Raw genomic sequence first — 19,306 nt, forward strand, 5'->3', positions numbered from 1 at the left:
AAGGCTCAAGAACTGCCCAACTCTCATGTTCAGGTCTGCCAAATTTAAAATTCCCAAAGAACCCCTAAATATATGAATCAGAAGTGAGAAAAATCTGGCGCCTTAAGTTTCTCTCAAATAACTTTTTCGTGTCTCGTTTAAGGTAATTTCCTCGTGATATTTTCGTTTTCTCACTCATTTTCCTCCACCATTTGATAAGTGATGTAGTTCTTGATTCACTACCTCATACTTTCTCCTATGTTGTATATTGCAACAGTACATCGACCTAATTCACGTTGAAGCAGCTACAACAGCAGCCACAGTTTCCAATGGTCATAACCATATCACTATTACTGTGATGCCTACTACCGTCCTACGCACTTAACTCTGTCAGCAAAAGCTGCCACACGCCTTCCATGAAAAGTATATCGTGTAGCTAGCATACATGGTCTTCTTGCTAATGCAAGCTTTCCAATTATTCATTAACGGAATTGCATTACTCGTACAATACCTTTGTCATTACAACTATATTTAAATTCCTCTTTGTTTCTAGCTCGGTGGATATTGTTTACCGAGAAGCGGACAGTGGGCTTGATCATATTACGTCACACTATTTCTTATTAACTTTATCCCTTGCCCGCGGAGAATATACCCAAACACTTGCATTTGTAGAGCAGAAGGTTTTGCCTAACCAGCGCATGTACCAAGATCCCAACACATCTCCAGACTTTTGTTGTGATGTTGATCTACATGTTGATTCAAAGCGACATTTTCCTTTCCTTAGTATATTTAAACACTTTTTGGGGATGGTTATGTAACGTATGATTGTTACGTCGTTGGGTAGATTAGATACACATTGTTTAGTGAGTTTTCATATTTATTTATTAGTCTTGATTACAGTAGTCGGTTGATGGCATTGTCGTAAACGTTCAGACGGAGCTTGGAGCAGAGCAGAGAGCTGAGTGAGGCCGGAGTCGCGGAGCTCTATGTGAAAGAGTGTGGCGGCTCTATTGGGAATTGCCAGTGTCTGAACTCGGGGAGCGAGAACGTTGTAGCTCGATGTGGTCGTAGTCTGCTGTCTGCTCTGTGTTGAAGCTGTAGCGTCTTGGGTCAATTAGATCTGTACACGCTGAGTGCTACATTGTTAACTGTGGAAATTGTACTGTTCGCTATTCCTCATATCGCTTGCTTATATGGTGACTACACCTCGGCTCCCTCCAACAAGATGAGAAGAGTATTACCGGAAATTGGGGGAAAAGACTGTAGCTTCTGTAATTAGTGCTAATTAGTTATGCTAATAAGATTATGAGATAATGGAGCGAGTATAAGATTAACTCGCTACAGTTATAACTGCATTCTAATCCTTTTATATTTCCTGAATGTTTGCAAATGTCCCTTACATATATGTACTTGTATAGATTTATATATACATTTTAAAGTTGTATGCACTAGTTAATTTGCTCGAAACATACTTAAAAGGGCTTTTCTACTGCAGGTGTGTTGGAGCTGCAGGTGTGTGCAAGGGCACTTCAGGTGTGTATGAGGGAGCTACAGGTAATGTCCACCGTCCCCTCCACATGGTCACTGCTGTTAAAACCACTTGGGTCGCAACACGTGGGGAAGCTCAGGTTACAATACATGAACACATTGCTGGTATGATATGTATACAGGTGTGTGAGGGAACTACAGGTATGTGAAGAAGCTACAGGTATGTGCGAGGGCGCTACAGGTATGTGCGAGGGCGCTGCAGGTGTGTGAGGGAGCTCGGGTTACAATACGGGAACACATTGCAGGTATGATATGTATACAAGTGATGTATGTTTTAAATCACTCTGGACAACATTGGTTTTATTAACATCAATTCAGAAGTTTCGTATCATAGTGATTAGACATCAGCAAGAGAACTCGGAGAGATTTTACTAGTCATGTATTAATGATGAAGATGCTGTTGATAATGTTCGAAGACTGACAACAACAGTAGTATCTACTGAAAATGTTTAAAATATTAAACTAAATATTTTCAAGCATAGTGAAGGTCAAGCGGACATAATATTCAATTATTAATATTCCTTTAAGTGACTGGTGGTGTTATACGATACGTTTTTAGAGCCGTGTGTATATTATTCCGGTATGTATGAATCTCGTAATCATGGAATTATTTTGATAGAGCATGAACAAATCGGCAACAAGAATACAAATATAAGAACATAGGAATGAAGGAAACTGCTGAAAGGTCTATTGGCCCATACGTAGCAGCTTTAACTTATATCCACCCAAACTCAAGAGATCCTACGTCTGTTATGTTACCAAGTAATTTGTTCTACAAGTCAACAACCCTGTTACCAAACTAGTATTTACCCAGGTATTTCTTAAATCTAAACTTGTTAAATTTATATCTATTATTTCGCGTTCTATTCAGTGAAATATATAATACCTTATTAATATCTCCCTTATTATGCTTTATTATAGACTCGTTCATCTCAATGTTTGCTGATGATGCAAGAATTATGAGAAGAATCAAAACAGATGAAGAAAGACAGAGACTACAGGATATCTTGGACAAACTGGAGGAATGGTCTATAAAATTGCTGCTAAATTTCAACTCAGGAAAGTGTAAGGTAATGAAATTAGGCGAAGGGAGCAGGAGGGTGAACACATGATACCATCTGGGAGGTGAAATCCTGCAAGAGTCCAATAGAGAGAAAGATCTGGGGGTTGATATCACACCGAACCTGTCCCCAGAGGCCGACATCAAAAGAATATCATCAGCGGAATATGCTAGACTGGCCAACATAAGAACTGCCTTTAGAAATTTGTGTAAGGAATCGTTCAGGACCCTGTATACCACTTATGTCAGACCAATCCTGGAATATGCAGCTCCAGCCTTGAATCCATACCTAGTTAAACACAAGAAAGAGAAGAATCAGCGGTATGCCACCAGGCTCGTCCCGGAACTGAGAGGTATGAGCTACGAGAAAAGGCTAAAGGAGCTGAACCTCACGTCCCTGGAAAACAGAAGAGTAAGGGGAGACATGATAATTTCCCCGAGAATTTTGTAGGTGGTTGACAGAGTGGACAAAGACAAACTCTTCAGAACGGGTGAGACAGGAACAAGGGGACACAAGTGGAAACTTAGTACCCAGATGAGACACAGAGACGCTAGAAAGATTTTTTTCAGTGTCAGAGTAGTTAATAAATGGAATGCACTAGGCAGTGATGTGATGTAGGCTGACTCCATACACAGTTTCAAATGTTGATATGATAGAGTCCAGTAGGCTCAGGAACCTGTACACCAGTTGATTGACAGTTGAGAGGCGGAACCAAAGAGACAAAGCCCAACCCCCGCAAGCTTAATTATGTGAGTACAATTAGGTGAGGTGAGTACCACACACCTTTCTCTGACGAAAGAGCAGAGTTCAACCACAGCATGCACAACTAGGGGAATTCAACTAGGTGAATACACACACACACACACCTAAAAAACATTATATTAAATAAAAAAAAATTATTAAATAAAAAATAAAACATGCTTCAATACGACGGTCAAATGATGTCACCCGTCAATACGACGGCCAGGTGATGGCACCCGTCAATACGACGGCCAGGTGATGGCACCCGTCAATACGACGGCCAGGTGATGGCACCCGTCAATGCGACGGTCAGGTGATGGCACCCGTCAATACGACAGTCAGGTGATGGCACCCGTCAATACGACGGTCAGGTGATGGCACCCGTCAATACGACGGTCAGGTGATGGCACCCGTCAATACGACGGTCAGGTGATGGCACCCGTCAATACGACGGCCAGGTGATGGCACCCGTCAATACGACGGTCAGGTGATGGCACCCGGCAATACGACGGCCAGGTGATGGCACCCGTCAATGCGACGGTCAGGTGATGGCACCCGTCAATACGACAGTCAGGTGATTTCACCCGTCAATACGACGGCCAAGTGATGGCACCCGTCAATAAGACGGTCAGGTGATGGCACCCGTCAATAAGACGGTCAGGTGATGGCACCCGTCAATACGACGGCCAGGTGACGGCACCCGTCAATACGACGGTCAGGTGATGGCACCCGTCAATAAGACGGTCAGGTGATGGCACCCGTCAATACGACGGCCAGGTGATGGCACCCGTCAATACGACGGTCAGGTGATTGCACCCGTCAATAAGACGGTCAGGTGATGGCACCCGTCAATACGACGGCCAGGTGATGGCACCCGTCAATACGACGGTCAGGTGATGGCACCCGTCAATAAGACGGTCAGGTGATGGCACCCGTCAATACGACGGCCAGGTGATGGCACCCGTCAATACGACAGTCAGGTGATGGCACCAGTCAATACGACGGCCAAGTGATGGCACCCGTCAATACGACGGTCAGGTGATGGCACCCGTCAATACGACGGCCAGGTGATGGCACCCGTCATTACGACGGTCAGGTGATGGCACCCGCCAATACGACGGTCAGGTGATGGCACCCGTCAATACGACGGTCAGGTGATGGCAGCCGTCAATAAGACGGTCAGGTGATGGCACCCGTCAATACGACGGCCAGGTGATGGCACCCGTCAATACGACGGTCAGGTGATGGCACCCGTCAATGCGACGGTCAGGTGATGGCACCCGTCAATACGACAGTCAGGTGATGGCACCCGTCAATACGACGGCCAGGTGATGGCACCCGTCAATACGACGGTCAGGTGATGGCACCCGGCAATACGACGGCCAGGTGATGGCACCCGTCAATGCGACGGTCAGGTGATGGCACCCGTCAATACGACAGTCAGGTGATTTCACCCGTCAATACGACGGCCAAGTGATGGCACCCGTCAATAAGACGGTCAGGTGATGGCACCCGTCAATAAGACGGTCAGGTGATGGCACCCGTCAATACGACGGCCAGGTGACGGCACCCGTCAATACGACGGTCAGGTGATGGCACCCGTCAATAAGACGGTCAGGTGATGGCACCCGTCAATACGACGGCCAGGTGATGGCACCCGTCAATACGACGGTCAGGTGATGGCACCCGTCAATAAGACGGTCAGGTGATGGCACCCGTCAATACGACGGCCAGGTGATGGCACCCGTCAATACGACGGTCAGGTGATGGCACCCGTCAATAAGACGGTCAGGTGATGGCACCCGTCAATACGACGGCCAGGTGATGGCACCCGTCAATACGACAGTCAGGTGATGGCACCAGTCAATACGACGGCCAAGTGATGGCACCCGTCAATACGACGGTCAGGTGATGGCACCCGTCAATACGACGGCCATGTGATGGCACCCGTCATTACGACGGTCAGGTGATGGCACCCGCCAATACGACGGTCAGGTGATGGCACCCGTCAATACGACGGTCAGGTGATGGCAGCCGTCAATAAGACGGTCAGGTGATGGCACCCGTCAATACGACGGCCAGGTGATGGCACCCGTCAATACGACGGTCAGGTGATGGCACCCGTCAATACGACGGTCAGATGATGGCACCCGTCAATACGACGGTCAGGTGATGGCACCCGTCAATACGACGGTCAGGTGATGGCACCCGTCAATACGACGGTCAGGTGATGGCACCCGTCAATACGACAGTCAGGTGATGGCACCCGTCAATACGACAGTCAGGTGATGGCACCCGTCAATACGACGGTCAGATGATGGCACCCGTCAATACGACGGTCAGGTGATGGCACCCGTCAATACGACGGTCAGGTGATGGCACCCGTCAATACGACGGTCAGGTGATGGCACCCGTCAATACGACAGTCAGGTGATGGCACCCGTCAATACGACAGTCAGGTGATGGCACCCGTCAATACGACGGTCAGGTGATGGCACCCGTCAATACGACGGCCAGGTGATGGCACTCGTCAATAAGACGGCCAGGTCATGGCACCCGTCAATACGACGGTCAGGTGATGGTACCCGTCAATACGACGGCCAGGTGATGGCACCCGTCAATACGACGGCCAGGTGATGGCACCCGTCAATAAGACGGCCAGGTGATGGCACCCGTCAATACGACGGTCAGGTGATGGCACCCGTCAATACGACGGTCAGGTGATGGCACCCGTCGATACGACGGTCAGGTGATGGCACCCGTCAATAAGACGGTCAGATGATGGCACCCGTCAATACGACGGCCAAGTGATGGCACCCGTCAATACGACGGTCAGGTGATGGCACCCGTCAGGTGATGGCACCCGGCAATACGACGGTCAGGTGATGGCACCCGTCGATACGACGGTCAGGTGATGGCACCCGTCAATAAGACGGTCAGGTGACGGCACCCGTCAATACGACGGTCAGGTGATGGCACCCGTCAGGTGATGGCACCCGTCGATACGACGGTCAGGTGACGGCACCCGTCAATACGACGGCCAGGTGATGGCACCCATCAATACGACGGTCAGGTGATGGCACCCGTCAATACGACAGTCAGGTGACGGCACCCGTCAATAAGACGGTCAGGTGATGGCACCCGTCAATACGACGGTCAGGTGATGGCACCCGTCAATAAGACGGTCAGGTGATGGCACCCGTCAATAAGACGGTCAGGTGATGGCACCCGTCAATAAGACGGTCAGGTGATGGCACCCGTCAATAAGACGGTCAGGTGATGGCACCCGTCAATACGACGGTCAGGTGACGGCACCCGTCGATACGACGGTCAGGTGATGGCACCCGTCGGTACGACGGCCAGGTGATGGCACCCGTCGGTACGACGGCCAGGTGATGGCACCCGTCGGTACGACGGCCAAGTGATGGCACCCGTCAATAAGACGGTCAGGTGATGGCACCCGTCGGTCCGACGGCCAGGTGATGGCACCCGTCGGTCCGACGGCCAGGTGATGGCACCCGTCAATAAGACGGTCAGGTGATGGCACCCGTCAATACGACGGCCAGGTGATGGCACCCGTCAATACGACGGTCAGGTGATGGCACCCGTCAATACGACGGTCAGGTGATGGCACCCGTCAATACGACGGTCAGGTGATGGCACCCGTCAATACGACAGTCAGGTGATGGCACCCGTCAATACGACAGTCAGGTGATGGCACCCGTCAATACGACAGTCAGGTGATGGCACCCGTCAATACGACAGTCAGGTGATGGCACCCGTCAATACGAGTCAGGTGATGGCACCCGTCAATCCGCTGGAGGTTCCAGCCTTCCGTCACCCACAACTTCACTACTGTAACCAGCGCCTGGGAGCCTCGTCAACATTCTCAAGGGCCTAACACCAATGGATGGGAACTATCAGGGGAAAGTGCAAAGCCATTACGACTATATAGCACTTGGAAGGCATCAGGATAAGGATTTGGCCTGGGACGGGGAAGGGGATGTGAGGAATGGTGCCCAACCACTTGGGCAGTCGGGAATTGAACGCCGTCCAGCAAGACGCAAGACCGTCGCTCTACTTTTTAGCGCAAGTGGATTTAATTTGGGTTTGTCCTTATAATGTGATAATTATGAAGGAAGAGGATTAGTTCATTTATGTTAAAACTAGTTCTCACATTTTGAAGACAAAGTCACTTTTCTTGAAAATTGACTAGGAACATATTTGTTAAAAATTTAGTATTTTACGTATTTACTTTCCTTTAGAATTGATGAAAGTTAAGTCAGCTTGCAAATACGTGTGACTTGGGTCTTCTTTGATTTCTATTCTCTCGTAATAACATGTGATGTTTTCGGTGTTCCTTACTTGGCTAAGATAGAGGATGGCCTTTCTTTCATTTATTTCCTTGACCCTCATACAGGCTGGTGCTTCCACACGCGACAGCCTGTAATTGTCTGTAACACAAAGAGTTGCCTTTAAGTTATAGGCAAGGTTTCCCGTTATGCCTAGCTCCTCCTCAATGATGTTATAGACGTCGGTGTCATGCTCTACACCGACGTTGATGCCTCCAGATTATATCACTTTCTGCTGGATAGCTTCGTCCAGAATAATCTTCTCTGACCCCAGAATGTTGACGAGACTGAAGATGCCTGGCGCTGACGCCAAGATGTCAGCCGCGTCAGATGGCATAATATTGCCTGCATTTAGTACAACAACTTTACCTACAGCGTCAGAGGTCAGCGCCACCGCTTCACTAATGGCCTGACTAATTACTGAACAATGCTGGGAGACGAGCCACGTCATCTACGTCGTTATCGAAAATACATCCAAACTAGTACTCTATAAATCCTGTATTTAAGACCGCAGGTTCGATTGTTTCAGCTAAGCTGACTTGTACTAGCCTGTTTAGCTATTAATGATAATCATTTAAACAGTAATGTTACGCGGAAGCGACAATTAACACAAAAAATTTTCAAAACTTTCTTTAATGTTGTTTACGTCAATAATAACAGCGTATTTAAGGACGAAATTTTCACTGTTTCTTATTTCATAGTTACTCATGTAATTATACAGGTTCCACCTGGGTAACCTGGCAATGGGTTCACAAAACTGACATATTTTCATACCGTTTTCATACATCTCAGCATTATTGGGATACAAAAAAACATTTCGGACACTGTACCTGTTTGTCTGGCGAGACGCTCACCAGTCTTGTGCCGATGTCAAGTTTGAAGCTCAAACTGGATTGTTAATTGTTGTGGAAGCTATGTACCTCTGTAGCCTCCTGGAGCCCCATTTGATCTTGGCACTCCAGGTCTTCTTGAGGGAGTGTGGAGTCGTGAGAGGGCAATACCACCGGCAGAAGTTTACTAAAGCCCCTACATCTTGTAGCGTCGAGCTCCCTCACGGCTTTTGTTAGTGCCTTAGAGTGTGCCTCGTGGTCTTGGGTCCCGAGCGGGTTTGATGATACATTTATTAAGCAGGTAGTAATTTTAGCGAGTTCGGCGGTGGTCATGTCTTTGTAAGGAAGAAGTTTGAAGGCAGCGCTCATCAGCTAATGCTGGCGGGTGAAGTCGAGGAGCATGGTGCCTGAGAAACTTTTGACAGAGTCGGTATTATTATCTGTATTATCATCATCACTATGACCGCTCTCCTCGATATTAATTTCGGTATTAATATCATCATTATTCCCGCTGTCCTAGGTATTAATTTCTGTATTACCATACATAGTGGCATTAACGGAGCCAATATTTGTGTCTGGCCTGGAAGATTCAACCTGGTCCTTATCGTTGTCTATATCTTTCGACACTGACCCTGAAGACTGGTCGCTCTCAGACTCCCCTCGGAAACAACAACACAACACTCTCACAATTTTCTTAATCACTGATAAACACATTTTTGATGCGAATAAATCTGTTTTAATTACCAAAATATATAGGTACAGTACAATCATCACATCTATAAATCTACTGCATAATTTAGTAAAGTTAGAATGTAACGACTAAACCACACATCAGAAAGTTGAGAAAGGACAAAGCTTTGGTCCGTCCTGGACAATCATCGATTCTTATAATGTATTGATAATGAACATGACATTCTCAGCCACGTTATTGTCACTCATCGTCTGATAACTTACAATGTACTAACCTGTTTGTGGAGAATATTGTTTGGTGGTAGACAGCAGGAAGAATGTTGGAGAGTTCGGAGTAGTTGGTAGTGAGAGTTGTGGGGAGGTTGTTAGAGTTGTGGGGAGGTTGTTAGCGAGAGTTGTGGGGAGGTTGTTAGCGAGAGTTGTGGGGAGGTTGTTAGTGAGAGTTGTGGGGAGGTTGTTAGTGAGAGTTGTGGGGAGGTTGTTAGTGAGAGTTGTGGGGAGGTTGTTAGTGAGAGTTGTGGGGAGGTTGTTAGCGAGAGTTGTGGGGTGGTTGTTAGTGAGAGTTGTGGGGAGGTTGTTAGTGAGAGTTGTGGGGTGGTTGTTAGTGAGAGTTGTGGGGTGGTTGTTAGTGAGAGTTGTGGGGAGGTTGTTAGTGAGAGTTGTGGGGAGGTTGTTAGCGAGAGTTGTGGGGAGGTTGTTAGTGAGAGTTGTGGGGAGGTTGTTAGCGAGAGTTGTGACGAGGTTGTTAGTGAGAGTTGTGACGAGGTTGTTAGCGAGAGTTGTGACGAGGTTGTTAGTGAGAGTTGTGAACAGTTGGTAGTGAGAGTTGTGAACAAGTTGTTAGCGAGAGTTGTGAACAAGTTGTTAGCGAGAGTTGTGAACAAGTTGTTAGCGAGAGTTGTGAACAAGTTGTTAGCGAGAGTTGTGGGGAGGTTGTTAGCGAGAGTTGTGGGGAGGTTGTTAGCGAGAGTTGTGGGGAGGTTGTTAGCGAGAGTTGTGGGGAGGTTGTTAGCGAGAGTTGTGGGAGGTTGTTAGCGAGAGTTGTGGGGAGGTTGTTAGCGAGAGTTGTGGGGAGGTTGTTAGCGAGAGTTGTGGGGAGGTTGTTAGCGAGAGTTGTGGGGAGGTTGTTAGCGAGAGTTGTGGGGAGGTTGTTAGCGAGAGTTGTGGGGAGGTTGTTAGTGAGAGTTGTGAACAGTTGGTAGCAAGAGTTGTGAACAGTTGGTAGTGAGAGTTGTGAAGTTGTTAGCAAGAGTTGTGAACAGTTGGTAGTGAGAGTTGTGAACAGTTGGTAGTGAGAGTTGTGAAGTTGTTAGCAAGAGTTGAGAACAGTTGGTAGCAAGAGTTGTGAACAGTTGGTAGCAAGAGTTGTGAACAGTTGGTAGTGAGAGTTGTGAACAGTTGTTAGCAAGAGTTGTGAACAGTTGGTAGCAAGAGTTGTGAACAGTTGGTAGTGAGAGTTGTGAACAGTTGTTAGCGAGAGTTGTGAACAGTTGGTAGTGAGAGTTGTGAACAGTTGGTAGTGAGAGTTGTGAACAGTTGTTAGCAAGAGTTGTGAACAGTTGGTAGCAAGAGTTGTGAACAGTTGGTAGTGAGAGTTGAGAACAGTTGGTAGCAAGAGTTGTGAACAGTTGGTAGTGTCACGTGGGGGTGGGCGGTCCGGGGCTCTGCTAACACTCGGCTGCTAGGGGCTCAAAGGGCCCAAATACTCAGCCCCTCCGACTCCCTGGATTCACCGGAGTCTCCTTGGTCACACAAGATAGGACCAACAATGCCCACCTCCGCAGGTCTTTGCTTCCACCACAAAGGGGTGCCACTGATTCACCCTGGAAGCCCTTCAGTCAACCACGGGGAAACTGCTGTTAACAGTTCCGGCCTAGACCCGTGGGGGAGTGAAGGAAGACTCAGGCTTACCTATAACCATAACCTCCCTGAGTCTTGCCTGCCAGACAAAAAAAGGTTGCAGGAACTCCTTTCCCGCCTGTCTTCTCTATCTTCCTCTTAGCAAGGTCGCCAGCTGGGTTATTATATCTGCACCCCAGCAATGCAGTTCAGTGGGTGTATCATATATCGTTTGTAGCCAGAAATGTATGCTCATAGAGAAAATCACAAATGGAGGCACACTCAAACACAGTAATAAAATGTGTGGATTTACTGACGCAAATTACATGAACACACACACACAATCACAAGTAATACATGAATCTGGGAATATGGATAATATGTCTGGAGATCGTCAGCCTCTTCTTCCACGACCTCCAACACTCCTTCAACTGGGCAGGAAGACAGGAGTCTCACACTCTCACAGGAGGGCCTCTTCACCACGTCGGCACCTCTTCTTCCCTGTCCTGCCATCCATACACACTGTCCTCTCTGACAGTCCTGGACACAAGCTGCCTTGCAGCCTACTCTACTATTAAAGTAATAAAGTCTTGCTGCCACATACACGAGTAAATATTGTGGCTCAACTAGCCTACTCATACAAGGGCTAATGGGAGGGAAAAATGATCTACCTTACACTCCTGGCTCACGACGCCTGTCCCTCGATGGTGTGAGGTTCCCACGCTTCCTTGGGTCGATCCTCGACGATCCAGGGCGTTCCACAGGTCCTCAGGTGTCGTGAAGCCTTCGCGTCGTCGCCGTTCCAATCCCTGAGATTCAGCTGCCCCAATCCTGGTTCATCGATGGGCGCTGAGCTAATCACTATTTTTTCCCCACACTCGCCTCTCCCACAGGGCGTCGCTCCTTGTCCTAGGCACGGTGTCGTCCTTCAAAGATTCTCAGTGGATGTGACCCCAGTCACAGCTAGCTTGCTCGCCCACCTTCCAGACCTCAACGTCCAGCCAGCGGCGCCGCCCAGCGTCGTCGCCGACTATTTTCCAAGTTTGGGCACTTCTCTGCTCACTGAACTTGGTTCCTCTTTTGCTTCCCAGAAGCGCAGGGTCTCCAATAACGGTGGTAGGCTGCGCAGGCCAGCTCAATCCACTGAACAAGGCTTGCAGAGCCTCCAATCCCTGAGAGCAGACCGAGGCGCGTCCTGTCGCTTCCACGGTCAGTACAACTCTGACGTTGGCGCCGCCCGGGGCACTCGGTGACGTCATGGCGGGCCCTGATTTGTCGCCCGCGACCTACGTCGACCAATCCGCGATCGACTAATGTCCCTTCCAAAAGGTCACATCTGCCGTAGGGGATACTGTTTCATTTTATAACAGGGCGCCAATTTTCCTTTATTTACAACTTATAATATAACTTCCATGCCTTAACTGGCAGCCGGTCTGGTCGCCACATATATCATTAGACTCCCTGAACCTCAGAGAATCAGTAGGGAGAGCTGATATGACTCTTTAAGCCGGCAAACGAAAGAAATAGGAGAGGGCACCGTAACATACCCCTCCCCTTAAAATAAGAGTCATATCGGAAGAGCAGCACTCAAGAGGGCAATCTATACTCTTGCTCCCTCCGTTCCTGAAGTGTCACTCCTCCAGTTGGCGATGTGGCTCGTTCCACCTTGCCAGTCACTTGTCTCATTATATCTCCACCTCGCATAGGACCGGGTGTGATGGGTGTTCCCTGAACACCTACAAGAAATCCTCTCTCCGTGGCTACGAGTGTACTCCCACGGCTCGTTACCACTGTAAGATTCAGTGCATGCAGCGCCTCCACCGCGTCGTGCACTCCGAGATAGTCTTGCATTTCCACTGCGTCCTACAGGTACTCCATGTTTCCTCTCATGATCTCCTCTTCGCCAATCTTCTCTCTTCTCGGTTTCTCTTCTCCCATAGGTGCGTTGTCTCCTCACAGTGGCACTTGTAACCTGTACTCCATCCAGCAGCTTCCTCTCTTCCACACTAGGCTTTTGCGATGGCCCAATGCCCCTCTGGTTAGGCTGGCGCCTACCCTGGGTGTACCTATTCCCTGCTTTCTTCGTATTGCCTTTCCTATACCACTCGCTCCTTCGTTCCCGACGAACATCTTCACTCCTCCATGAGATTCTCTTCCCTGCAGACGTCTTCTTCGGTTCGTGGTTGGGCTCTTCCACCTCCCTGTGGCTCACCTCACCACGGTGGTTCATCTTGCACCTACCACTATTCATCTGGCTGGCATAGGGTGCACTGCGTCGTGGTTCCTCCACTCCGCCCCTCACCGCCGTTCGCTCATCCACTGAGCTTACTTTATTTACGTTTCTGTACGGAGGGAGTGCGGTCTGCAGCCTCTTCACCGCCCCAGGCGTTTGTACAGCTGCTCCTCGCCACTCCTCCACACGCATCATCAGGCTTAGTCGGAGGGCTTCGTCGGGGTTTTCCACTACCTCCGACGACCTCTCTGCACTCTCGCCCTCGTTGTCGTCGTCTCTGGCGACGTTTCCCTTGGCGAAGTCGACTTCCTCTCTATCATCTGGAACGACCGATACCTCACCCGGCAGGGTTGTACCGCTGCTTGCAACATAAGCACTCCTGGCCCAATCGGGTTGTATCCTGCCTCCTCCGAGGTCATTACCCAGCACCATCTGCACATGCTCTAGGGGTAACTTAGGGGCTACAGCTACTATAGCTTTCTCGACTCCGCAGTCGGCAATCAGCTGTACTTCGTGAAGTGGCAACCTGTATTCCTCCCCCACACTGCGTATCCTTACCACTCCCACAGGTGAATCATTAAATTCCTTGGGGAGAATACTCCTGGTCACCATACTTATGTCAGCACCCGTATCTCGAAGCACGGCAACCTCCACTGGGTCTGACTTTCCAAACTTCACGTTGGCCTCGAAAACGAAGGGATGTTCACCCAACTTCATTTCCCAACCATTCACGTTGGGTCCACTATAATATGGGGTGTGAACAAACACTCTCTCCTCTTCCAACATTAATCCTACATTCCTTTGGTGCTCCTCACACTCGCGGGCATAATGTCCTCTCACGCCACAGTTGTAGCATCGGCTGCCTCTCCTGGGCGGCCACTCGCCAGTCACTCTGGCGGTACCACTTGCAGACGTCCCCTGGGTCCTCCTTGGACTCCCTGTCGTCGTGTCCGGGACTGCAGCACTTGCTCCTGAGCTAGGTCCACTGCTCACAGCTTGGGGCTTCCTCCCCGCGTCTCTTGAGCTCTTGAACCACGTTACTTCATCGGGCACACTACTCTTGGGAGAGTCCCCACCCGTCCTCGCTCCTCCTGAACTCCTAAGGTTCCCTCCCGACCTGGGGTAAGGCGAGTGTCTGGGCGGCCCCTCCCTCCTGATATGTAGTGCCTCCTCCAGCATGTCGGCTCGATCCGCTACAGCCTTCAGGTCCTTAATACCTGCTTCTCTCACCCTTACTCGCAACTGAGGATGGAGCACCGACATGAACTTCTCCCTCACTATCAGTCGTTTAACATCATCCACCGACTCCGCTTCCTCCGCCTTCAACCATCGTAGGAATTTCCGTTCCATATCCCTAGCGGTCTCGGCGTAAGTCTTTCCCGACGCTCTTGTACACTCTCTGAACCGCTTCCGGTACATCTCCGGAGTCAGCCGGAATGAGTGGAGAACCGCATTCTTAATCGCGTCATAACTAGTACACTCCTCTAGGTCCAGCATGTTATAGGCTTCCCGGGCCTCTCCAGTCAACCTGCCCTGGACCAGAGCAGCCCAATCATCTTCCGGCCACTCCTTCAGAGTCGCTATCCGTTCAAAGTGTTCGAAGAACGCCTCAGCTTCTTGTGGTTCGAACGTAGGTAAGTCACGTTCCCTTACCTTGAGGTCATCCCGCCGTGCAGGTAGTGAGGGCAGACCACGTTCAACGCGACGCAATTCGACTTCTTTCTTTGCCTTTATCTCCTCCAGTCGCAGTTGTCTCTCTCCTTCTTCTCGCTGCAGCCGAGCTTCTCGCTCCTCTCGCTGCAGCTGCAGCCGTGCTTCTCGCTCACCTCGCTGCAGCTCAGCTGCACGTTCCTCTCGCTGCAGCTCAGCTGCACGTTCCTCTCGCTGCAGCTCAGCCGCACGTTCCTCTCGCTGCAGCTCAGCCGCACGTTCCTCTCGCTGCAGCTCAGCCGCACGTTCCTCTCGCTGCATTTGCGCTTCTCTCTCCTCTCGTCGCAGCTGGGCTTCCAGTTGCATCTTCATTATTTCCAGTTGCAGGCTCCTCTTACTACAGCTGGACCTTCCACTGCTCCCATGTTCACTGTGAATTCTCTCCACACTGGTAGGCGCTTGGGGAGGCCCTAGTCGGGACGGTTCACCTTGCGACGGCTCTCCTCGGGACAGCTCCTCTTGAGATGGCTCCTCTCCCGTCGCTTCCTCTCGAGCTGTGAGCTGTGCCATGATCTCTATCCTTCGCTCCGCTACCTTAGTCGTCCTCAACCTGATCCCAAAGTGGTTTGCCACTTGTTGGAGCTGGGCCTTGGTACACTCTTCCAAAATTCTCTCGTCCCTTGTGTCAATAAATTTCTTTACTTTGTCCTCCTCCATCTCTATATCATCAAGCATACACGACAGCACAGACAAGTTAGTAGGCACTAATTTCACCGTTTCAGTCCCTTAGCTGGTTGAGTAACAGTACTACCGAATTCACTGGCCACACTGTATTAGTACCCTGGCAACACTTGTCTTGAAATTTGGTCCACACTGTAGCTTGACCCACGCTTCCTGGCGAAGTTCCCAGTTCTTGGCTACTGGGGTTCGAATCCTGGCAAGGTCGCCAGTTCTCTTGTCACGTGGGGGTGGGCGGTCCGGGGCTCTGCTAACACTCGGCTGCTAGGGGCTCAAAGGGCCCAAATACTCAGCCCCTCCGACTCCCTGGATTCACCGGAGTCTCCTTGGTCACACAAGATAGGACCAACAATGCCCACCTCCGCAGGTCTTTGCTTCCACCACAAAGGGGTGCCACTGATTCACCCTGGAAGCCCTTCAGTCAACCACGGGGAAACTGCTGTTAACAGTTCCGGCCTAGACCCGTGGGGGAGTGAAGGAAGACTCAGGCTTACCTATAACCATAACCTCCCTGAGTCTTGCCTGCCAGACAAAAAAAGGTTGCAGGAACTCCTTTCCCGCCTGTCTTCTCTATCTTCCTCTTAGCAAGGTCGCCAGCTGGGTTATTATATCTGCACCCCAGCAATGCAGTTCAGTGGGTGTATCATATATCGTTTGTAGCCAGAAATGTATGCTCATAGAGAAAATCACAAATGGAGGCACACTCAAACACAGTAATAAAATGTGTGGATTTACTGACGCAAATTACATGAACACACACACACAATCACAAGTAATACATGAATATGGGAATATGGATAATATGTCTGGAGATCGTCAGCCTCTTCTTCCACGACCTCCAACACTCCTTCAACTGGGCAGGAAGACAGGAGTCTCACACTCTCACAGGAGGGCCTCTTCACCACGTCGGCACCTCTTCTTCCCTGTCCTGCCATCCATACACACTGTCCTCTCTGACAGTCCTGGACACAAGCTGCCTTGCAGCCTACTCTACTATTAAAGTAATAAAGTCTTGCTGCCACATACACGAGTAAATATTGTGGCCTAACTAGCCTACTCATACAAGGGGTAATGGGAGGGAAAAATGATCTACCTTACACTCCTGGCTCACGACGCCTGTCCCTCGATGGTGTGAGGTTCCCACGCTTCCTTGGGTCGATCCTCGACGATCCAGGGCGTTCCACAGGTCCTCAGGTGTCGTGAAGCCTTCGCGTCGTCGCCGTTCCAATCCCTGAGATTCAGCTGCCCCAATCCTGGTTCATCGATGGGCGCTGAGCTAATCACTATTTTTTCCCCACACTCGCCTCTCCCACAGGGCGTCGCTCCTTGTCCTAGGCACGGTGTCGTCCTTCAAAGATTCTCAGTGGATGTGACCCCAGTCACAGCTAGCTTGCTCGCCCACCTTCCAGACCTCAACGTCCAGCCAGCGGCGCCGCCCAGCGTCGTCGCCGACTATTTTCCAAGTTTGGGCACTTCTCTGCTCACTGAACTTGGTTCCTCTTTTGCTTCCCAGAAGCGCAGGGTCTCCAATAACGGTGGTAGGCTGCGCAGGCCAGCTCAATCCACTGAACAAGGCTTGCAGAGCCTCCAATCCCTGAGAGCAGACCGAGGCGCGTCCTGTCGCTTCCACGGTCAGTACAACTCTGACGTTGGCGCCGCCCGGGGCACTCGGTGACGTCATGGCGGGCCCTGATTTGTCGCCCGCGACCTACGTCGACCAATCCGCGATCGACTAATGTCCCTTCCAAAAGGTCACATCTGCCGTAGGGGATACTGTTTCATTTTATAACAGGGCGCCAATTTTCCTTTATTTACAACTTATAATATAACTTCCATGCCTTAACTGGCAGCCGGTCTGGTCGCCACATATATCATTAGACTCCCTGAACCTCAGAGAATCAGTAGGGAGAGCTGATATGACTCTTTAAGCCGGCAAACGAAAGAAATAGGAGAGGGCACCGTAACAGTAGTGAGAGTTGTGAACAGTTGGTAGTGAGAGTTGTGAACAGTTGGTAGTGAGAGTTGTGAACAGTTGGTAGTGAGAGTTGTGAACAGTTGGTAGTGAGAGTTGTGAACAGTTGGTAGCAAGAGTTGTGAACAGTTGGTAGTGAGAGTTGTGAACAGTTGGTAGTGAGAGTTGTGAACAGTTGGTAGTGAGAGTTGTGAACAGTTGGTAGTGAGAGTTGTGAACAGTTGGTAGCAAGAGTTGTGAACAGTTGGTAGTGAGAGTTGTGAACAGTTGGTAGTGAGAGTTGTGAACAGTTGGTAGTGAGAGTTGTGAACAGTTGGTAGTGAGAGTTGTGAACAGTTGGTAGTGAGAGTTGTGAACAGTTGGTAGTGAGAGTTGTGAACAGTTGGTAGTGAGAGTTGTGAACAGTTGGTAGTGAGAGTTGTGAACAAGTTGTTAGCGAGAGTTGTGAACAGTTGGTAGTGAGAGTTGTGAACAGTTGGTAGTGAGAGTTGTGAACAGTTGGTAGTGAGAGTTGTGAACAGTTGGTAGTGAGAGTTGTGAACAGTTGGTAGTGAGAGTTGTGAACAAGTTGTTAGCGAGAGTTGTGAACAGTTGGTAGCAAGAGTTGTGAACAGTTGGTAGTGAGAGTTGTGAACAGTTGGTAGTGAGAGTTGTGAACAGTTGGTAGTGAGAGTTGTGAACAGTTGGTAGTGAGAGTTGTGAACAAGTTGTTAGCGAGAGTTGTGAACAGTTGGTAGCAAGAGTTGTGAACAGTTGGTAGTGAGAGTTGAGAACAGTTGGTAGCAAGAGTTGTGAACAGTTGATAGCAAGAGTTGTGAACAGTTGGTAGCAAGAGTTGTGAACAGTAGGTAGCAAGAGTTGTGAACAGTTGTTAGCGAGAGTTGTGAACAGTTGTTAGCAAGAGTTGTGAACAGTTGGTAGCAAGAGTTGTGAACAGTTGGTAGCAAGAGTTGTGAACAGTTGGTAGCAAGAGTTGTGAACGGTAGGTAGCAAGAGTTGTGAACAGTTGGTAGCAAGAGTTGTTAACAGTTGGTAGCAAGAGTTGTGAACAGTAGGTAGCAAGAGTTGTGAACAGTTGGTAGTGAGAGTTGTGAACAGTTGGTAGTGAGAGTTGTGAACAAGTTGTTAGCGAGAGTTGTGAACAGTTGGTAGTGAGAGTTGTGAACAGTTGGTAGTGAGAGTTGTGAACAAGTTGTTAGCGAGAGTTGTGAACAGTTGGTAGCGAGAGTTGTGAACAGTTGGTAGCGAGAGTTGTGAACAAGTTGTTAGCGAGAGTTGTGAACAGTTGGTAGCAAGAGTTGTGAACAGTTGGTAGCGGGAGTTGTGAACAAGTTGTTAGCGAGAGTTGTGAAGAAATTGGTATATGCTGTAATCATCTTGCATTACTCTCTCATAGGCTTCAGATGCGACCAAACTGGCATCAACTATGACTTAAATTAATTAAGATGGAGGGTAGAAATATCCTAATCTTCTCTATTGTTTTGAGATGCATCTTATTGTCTCAATAAACTTTCTCGAACTTGTACTTGAATGACTTAAGATTTCGTCGTTACTTGCATGTCACATAAGTCATTCAAATATCAAATCATAGTTATTAATGAATTATCTAGCTCTAATAGTCACTTACCTAGTGCATCGTTATGACAGATTTAGTGTGTGTGTACTCAACTAGT

At 49.2% G+C, this 19,306-nt stretch overlaps 1 protein-coding gene across 3 annotated transcripts in view; it reads left to right on the forward strand.

Annotated features, from left to right (window-relative positions):
• Window positions 1–19,306, forward strand: part of LOC123772842 (uncharacterized) — a 654,514-nt gene that overhangs the window by 273,176 nt on the left and 362,032 nt on the right. The window contains exon 3 of one of the 3 annotated variants that reach the window (XR_011228215.1): window positions 1,475–1,669. The exons of the other annotated variants lie outside the window; for them this stretch is intronic. The gene's annotated coding sequence lies outside the window, so the exon portion shown is untranslated. Of the gene's footprint in view, window positions 1–1,474; window positions 1,670–19,306 lie in introns of those variants that run through there. 3 annotated transcript variants of the gene reach the window in all.

The sequence above is a fragment of the Procambarus clarkii genome, chromosome 12, assembly GCF_040958095.1.
Source record: "Procambarus clarkii isolate CNS0578487 chromosome 12, FALCON_Pclarkii_2.0, whole genome shotgun sequence".
NCBI lineage: Eukaryota > Metazoa > Arthropoda > Malacostraca > Decapoda > Cambaridae > Procambarus > Procambarus clarkii.